We start from the raw sequence: 7822 nt of genomic DNA, 5'->3' as shown, positions 1-7822 counted from the left end.
AAGACACTTATTTTGGAATGGAGGGAGTATTATTTAAAGTTTAGTAACACTAATTTTCATAGCTATCCAAGTTAAAAAAGGATTAATCATAGTTTTCTTAAGCCTAAGATAAGAATAGAGTCGCACGTTAACACGTCTCACAAATTGTCTCTAAGAACAGAGTCGCACATTAAAATGTCTCACAAATCGTCTCTAAGTTAATTAAATTAAATCTTATTTTTTTTGAAGGCTAACTACAATAAAAAGTTTGTGGCGCTCTGTAATCGTCTTAAGAAGCGTCTTTAGATCACCAGTGTTCATGGGCGTAGAGACGAATAAAAAAGCGACCCATAAAAAGCGACTATACGTGGTGTTTTTGTTGTAGTGTGAGATCAGCCGGCAAGTGGTTCAATCTGGTTCGTTCGTTTGGCTGCATTCAGTCCAGGCCACCGGCCGGGTCACTTGGATGCATATATATCGTGTGACAATTCATGTAAGTCAACATGCGCTCCCATTTTTTTTAAGTCATATATTGAGCTGACGTAGAGTTCCAAAGATCTAGTATCATTCTAATGGGCTGCTCTTTACATTGTGTCCGCATCTCACACCACTCATTATACTCCCTTGACCATGCTGAATAAATCTTAGTTAACTCAGGACCTCATCTTCTTAATCATATAAAGAAGTGCCGTAGCTTAATTGTGTGTAGATATTGTTTCTCCACCCATGAATCCATGTACTGCTACTACTCAATTGATTGATCCATCGATGTCTACAGATCCACAATCGATATTTTACTTGACTTGTTATCATGTAGCAAATCTGAAACAACTAGTACAATGTCGAGTTGTGGAAACCCGATTGATCTGTAGAAAAGTTGATACCATATACTAGTGAGAATAATACTAGATTGATAGATACATGCAATGCAATTAAGGCATTCTGGTATGCATATCGATCAGCAAATCAAAGAATCGTATGACCGTCTTTATCATAATATAAGTGATGACTATTACTAGCTGATGAGTACATGATTGATGGATGGACAACCTACCTATAGAATGCATACATGTATATACACTTTGATTCTGTATAGCCATGATTTAGTTTTTGTGTGTGTGAATGTGATGATGAGTAGATGCGCACACAGTAGATGGATGCATATATCCACGATCCATTCGATTGCTACATGCGTGAGATGGATGGAGTGAAGTGAATGAATGACAGCGCTGGTAGATGGATCACGAGCACTCACGTGCGCTGAAAGCAAACACCCATTCATTCTACTCTCTGGATCACATGAGTACAAGGATTCGAACGAGGAGTAGCACACGTAACTCTATCCGACTCCGAGCGCAGCCTATAATAATTTTAGAGGCCCGTTTATAAACTTTAGGAGGCTTTGGAGTGCACTACCACACTCAGACTTGCTAAAACTTTGACTTTACATTTTTCCGTCATCTCGAGTCCATTTGACGGTGAGAGACACACAAAAAAAAATTGTTTTCGTACATTATTACCCCCCACCACACACACACACACACACGATCTCATCTTTTTTAGATGGGACACACACAACGGCGTTGCAACTCGTCACCACATCGATCTGGCGTGGCTAGAGGTTTTCATCTCTGTCCGATTCCCCTCCAAGGCACTGAGCCCTTGGTCACACAGGGAGGTCCCATTCGTGGTCGTTGGCGGAAGCGCAAAATACATTAAAGGGGATAGCTGAGAACTGGCCAAACATTATCCAAGCCGTGCCAGTGTAGGCGAAAAGACGAATGGCGGACGCAGGGGCGCCAATGCAGTGGAAAATCGAAGACAAAGTCCAAGAGGAGGTACATCAGCCGTAACCCACAGACCCGCAGTCGCCAGCCACTTCTCCAACATCTCTATTTTGGCAGTTGCTCTAATAGATTACTAGAGTGCCTGTTGGCACAGGCCCGATCAAACGTTGCACGACGGCTCCTTGATGAGTACTTTCCGTCGACCGAACACGTACGTACGAAACCACGCTTGATTGATTCTTCCTGAGGCAACGTGCACGTACAAAACTAGCTGATGGATGTTGAAGCTAGCTAGCTTAGTACGTAGCAACGGCTGGATACTTAATTGATCTAGACTAGCACAACTCGGCGAAACACAAGATATTTGATGGCTAATAGGTGCGTGTCACACCTATGCTTTGTATTGCTTTTTTCTCAGTTAAAAAACCTTACAGGGGTACAAGTATATATAGGAGCTAAACCAAACAGCCTAAAGCTAACTAGGACTAGGACTCCTACATGTACACGTGATTGACTCTAGTCCGACCCGGACTTAGACAGCGTGGTTATTTCCAACAATCACCCCCCTAAACACGATGTCCTCACTTCACAGCTTGGACGCCGATCCTTCGCCGCATCTTCACGAACTTCTGTCGTCCCAAAGATCTGGTTAGGATATCTGCAAGCTGGTCATCGGTGCAAACGTAGTTGATGTCGATCTTGCTTTCTTCCACACACTCCCTTAGGTAGTGATATCTCATATCGATGTCCTTGCATCTACCATGATGCACTGGATTCTTTCATAGAGAGATTGTAGACACGTCATCAATATTGAACACCACTCCTTCCGGTTCCTTACCTGTGAGGTCACCGAGTAGCCTTCCAAGGCACACACCTTGACACACCGCGGTTGCAGCTGCAATATACTCTGCTTCACGAGATGATAATGCGACCACCTTCTGCTTTTGTGACAGCCAACTCACTATGCTTCCTCCCAAAAAATATGCCACGCCCGAGGTACTTTTACGGTCGTCCACATCTCCTGCCATGTCGCTATCACTGTAGCCAAGTAGCTCCACCATCTCCTTCTTCTTCTTTCTCAAGTAGACACAACCGAAATTTGTTGTCCCTTTGATGTACCTGAGTATATTTTCCACCGCTGCCCAATGCTCCGTCGTGGGTGCTTCCATGAAGCGACTCACTATGCCAACGGAATAGGCCAAGTCCGGTCTTGTATTCGTGAGATACCTCAACTTTCGGACCACACTTCTATACTCCGTTGCATCAACCGCGGGTGCTTCACTCTTCTTGCTTAGTCTGAGACGAGGCTTCATCGGAACATGACTTGGATTGCAATCTTTCATGCCACAGCTTTCAAGTACCTTCTTTGCATATGCCTCCTGTCATATTATGATCCCCTCCGGCTTTTGCTGTACCTCGATCCCGAGGTAGTAACTCAAGAGCCCTAGATCAGTCATCTTGAATAGCTTCTTCATTTGTAGTTTGAAGTTTGCAATCACCTCTTCGTCTGCTCCAGTTATCAGCAAATCATCCACATAGATGCCCACTAGTAGACGATCATTGCCATCACCTTGCTTGTACATAGCATGCTCTAGTGGGGCTTTCTCAAATCCAAGAGAAATAAATGTACGGTCAAGCTCAACATTCCATGCCTGAGGAGCTTGTCGTAGCCCGTACAACGCCTTGTGTAGCTTCAATACCTTGTGTTCCTCTCCTTCTTGGATGTACCCTGGTGGTTGCTTCACATACAATTCTTCTTCTAACTCCCCGGTCAAAAACGCGGAGTTCACATCCAAGTGATGTATCCTCCAAGATTCTTGAGCCGCGAGAGCTATAAGTAGTCTCACCGAGTCCATCCTTGCAACTGGAGCGAACACTTCTTCGAAGTCCACATCTTGCTCTTGCACGCATGCTTTAGCTACAAGCCTTGCTTTATGCTTCATCAAGTTTTTTTCGGCATCTTTCTTGACTTTGTACACCCACTTGAGCTCTATGGCATTCTGACCGTTGGGAAGATCCGCGAGCTCCCATGTATTGTTGTCTCGGATCGACCACAACTCTTCATTCATAGCACGACGCCAACACTTCTCCATATTTGCATCTTCAAAAATTTCCGGTTCCTCGATGTGCAAACTTCGTTGCCCTTTACTTTTCATCTTCACCAAATTTATCTGAAGCCCTGCTTCTGGAGAGAGATCCAACACGCGTCGTTCGTGTGCTATTGAAGAATCTAAACTTGCCAATGTTACCGTTGCTGGCGATTTTGCTTCTTTTACCTGGCTTCCAAGCCTGCTGTTTACTGGACTCCATCGCTGCTGCCTGTCACCTTTTTTGGCATCGTTCGGTCCTCCACATGGTGGTGAACTGCCTTCTGCACAATTTTCTGCGCCTTGCAAATTTTCTGGGCTTTGCTTCCCTGCTTTGTCTCGTAGACCATCACCACCACGTGGTGGTTGGTTCCCTGGCCTGTGTGCATGAGGCATATAGTGGCCAGTCTCATCCAGCCTGTTTGTTGGGCTGCACGCGCTATCCGGCAAGGCAGCACCAGCCACGTACGTGTTGTTGCTACTGCTGCTTTCAGTTGCCGCTGGGCTGCCGCCTGCAGTGCCAGCAACCTGGCTCGCACACGTGCTCACTGAGTCATCGAGCGAAGCACTCTCGCCCGGCACCTGCAACGCAGCCGATGGAGCTGGTGAACTGGCGTGTGACGCGACGCCGCTCGTTGCCACCTTCACAACGCCACTAGACCCATCCGCGCAACTCGTCGTTGCACTATCCAAAATCACGTATGCGCCAAATTCATCTGGTCCGAGTGTAGCTCGCCGCATGTTGCGTTCTTCTGGGATGATCGCTTCATCACGCCCCGCGTCATGTTCTTCTGGCGACACGTCTTCGCCGTTTTCTAGCGCGACCATACCATCACGCATTGTGTCATGGACTTTTGTCGCCACTTCTTCGCCTGCTTCTAACGTGACCACACCGTCACGCCTTCCGTCATGGTCTTCTGGTGCCACGACTTCGCCCGGGTTTACTAGCGTAATCACACTGTCACGCCTTGGGTCATGGTCTTCTGGCGCCATAACTTCGCCTGGGTTTACTGACGCAGATGCACTCACCGGACCCGTGTCCAGCTGACCAAGATCATCTGGATCCTCTTCGTCCACTAGCTCGCACATTAGCATCATATCCCCATCGTCTCCTTCCTCGGCCATAAGCGCCCGTTGCTTCGGTGCTTCCTCGCAGTTAGCCTTGAAGTGACCGAGGAGGCCACACTTATGACACCTCACTTTTCTGATGTCAAACTTCCTCCTCGGTGGTGCAGGCGCATCCTCGTCGTCCGAGTTGGCGAAGTTCTTTCTCGCCGAGCGCTGCTTCCCCTTCCCCTTCTTCTTGCCGCTGCTCGTAGATCCGCCTTGCTTTTCTTTCGACAGGGCGATCCATTGCGCCTTTGTAAGCATGAGGTGCTCACTCGCCTCCGTTTCGCCGAAACTGAGACGAATTCTCTCGTCGTGGGCCTTGAACCTTCCGACGAGATCCTCAACCGTGAGAGTCTTCAGGTCGAGACATTGCTCGATCGACGTGACAATCTGAATGTAGCGTGCCGGCGCGGCGCGCAAAAATCGTCGGACGATCGCAACTTCTTCTAGGGTTGAACCATAGATGCGTATGCCATTGACGAGGGTCTTGAGACGGGCGGCAAACTGATCAACCGTCTCACTTTCATCCATCTTCAGGCACTCGTAGCTTCTCATCAGGGACTGAAGGTGTGCTTCCTTGACACGGTCATGACCCTGGTGTAGGATCTTGATGGTCTCCCATGCCTCCTTCGCCGAGTTCTTTCCGACAAGGTGTTGCAGCACATCCTTTGGCATGGCGGAGTAGATAGCTGTTAACGCCTGACGATCCTTCCGGTACTTCGCCGCGCCCTTTGCGTACTCGGCGCCGCCCGGGTCGACGGCTTCCCAGAACTCAGCTCCCTCCATCGCGACCTCCATGTTCATCGCCCATAGTGCGTAGTCCTCTCGATCCAGACGGGGGAATTGTGATCCCCCCACCATCGGCATCGGTGCTCCCGCTGCCGCCGTCACAATCTCCTTGCCCGTGGTCGACATGATCCTTCGATTGCTTTCCGAGAATCACGTCAATACCAAAGCTCTGGTACCAATTGTTGGCACAGGCCCGATCAAACGTTGCACGACGGCTCCTTGACGAGTACTTTCCGTCGACCGAACACGTACGTACGAAACCACGCTTGATTGATTCTTCCTGAGGCAACGTGCACGTACAAAACTAGCTGATGGATGTTGAAGCTAGCTAGCTTAGTACGTAGCAACGGCTGGATACTTAATTGATCTAGACTAGCACAACTCGGCGAAACACAAGATATTTGATGGCTAATAGGTGCGTGTCGCACCTATGCTTTGTATTGCTTTTTTCTCAGTTAAAAAACCTTACAGGGGTACAAGTATATATAGGAGCTAAACCAAACAGCCTAAAGCTAACTAGGACTAGGACTCCTACATGTACACGTGATTGACTCTAGTCCGACCCGGACTTAGACAGCGTGGTTATTTCCAACAGTGCCTAGTGTATGCATGCTATTTATTAAGGCAGTAATAGGCCTAGGGCAATTGGGGCTATAGCCCTAGGCCTAGCAAGAATAGCCTTTGCAATTCTTACGAAACATACAATCACTGGAGTGCATCACACAAGCTAGCTTAGCTCTAAGCATAGTTCAATGCTAGTTCGACCACTGAATTTAGGTTTGGCAACTGAATACTCTTTTTTTTTATTTTAAAGAAAGCTTAGATAAGTATTTCTTTTTTTTTGTCGGGTTCATCTTGCAAATCACATCAACAACACTTAAGTGCTAGTAATAGTTACGCTAGTAGCCTACCACATGACTTAATGCCCTAGCTAGGTGCTGGTTCATGTACTTTTATGCATACTTTCCAAGTTTCAAACTAATTAAAGTATTCACTTTGGTTTAAATCGAATTTGCTTAAGTTTGACCATGCGCATTCGTACTGATGCTTTGCTTACGAGCTGGATTGGCTCTTGGCGCAATACCATATTTGGAAATGTTCGTTTTTGTGTAGATCTTTATTTTTTGCCGATTTCCCCTTTTTATCATCAAACTTGCAACAACTTGCCAAAGCAATGTGATTTGTGCATTTATTGGGAAACTTGAACTATATTTCTAAGAAAAGCCTTAGAAATATAAAGATTAAACTTTAGGAAATATCTATATAAAATACACTCATCAATCACACCACATTGCGAGTATACAACATGACTATAGAAACAATATACTCATAAATTTGGAAATATTGTGTGGATGATGGAATATCAATATAAATTTGGAAATACTGTAGGAAGATTAATTTTTGGCTTAACGGTGCAGATATACATGTCAATGCATGTATGAGAACACTAGTGACATATTTCTGAGGCTTGTCAGGCATGGGGCTTCAGCACGGTCCTTTAGTATGACGATTTTTGGCCTACAATAGCAATTATCTTCATAGATGCATTTATGTAACTACCAACCTCTTATATAACATTCATTTCCAAGATTTTCTCTACCCCTGTTTTTATCTGCTAAGACCATGGACAAGCAAAACTGGTCCATCTTGGTGCACAAAGTTGATAGGCCACACATTCTTTCTACTCGTGACACCTCCATTTCGGAGACTGCCAACTGGGAGACACATTCTTCCTACGCATTTTACATTCTCTCTACCCATGACACAATCAATTTAATTTTTCTACCTTGAACGGTGTTTCCTGGTTGACACAGTCATATGGATGACCCCCGCGGAGAAGATATCACTGACCCCCAATTGATGGAGTGTTGTCTTGGGAGGGGAGTTCAAAGTTGAACTTGGAAGTGCGAAAGAAGGTCAAGCTCCTGTCATGCATCAATCACTTAGGGGCGACCAAATTAAACCGTCACTCATTGGACATAAAGAGGGATTTCTAAAATGAAATTACTGACAGGCATCTATTAAGCAAATTATCTAAGGGGCGGGTATCTTTTACACATATCACAATGG

Source organism: Triticum aestivum, chromosome 5D, assembly GCF_018294505.1.
Source record: "Triticum aestivum cultivar Chinese Spring chromosome 5D, IWGSC CS RefSeq v2.1, whole genome shotgun sequence".
NCBI lineage: Eukaryota > Viridiplantae > Streptophyta > Magnoliopsida > Poales > Poaceae > Triticum > Triticum aestivum.
The sequence above is the reverse complement of the archived record's forward strand: the minus strand, read 5'-3'. Positions refer to the sequence as shown.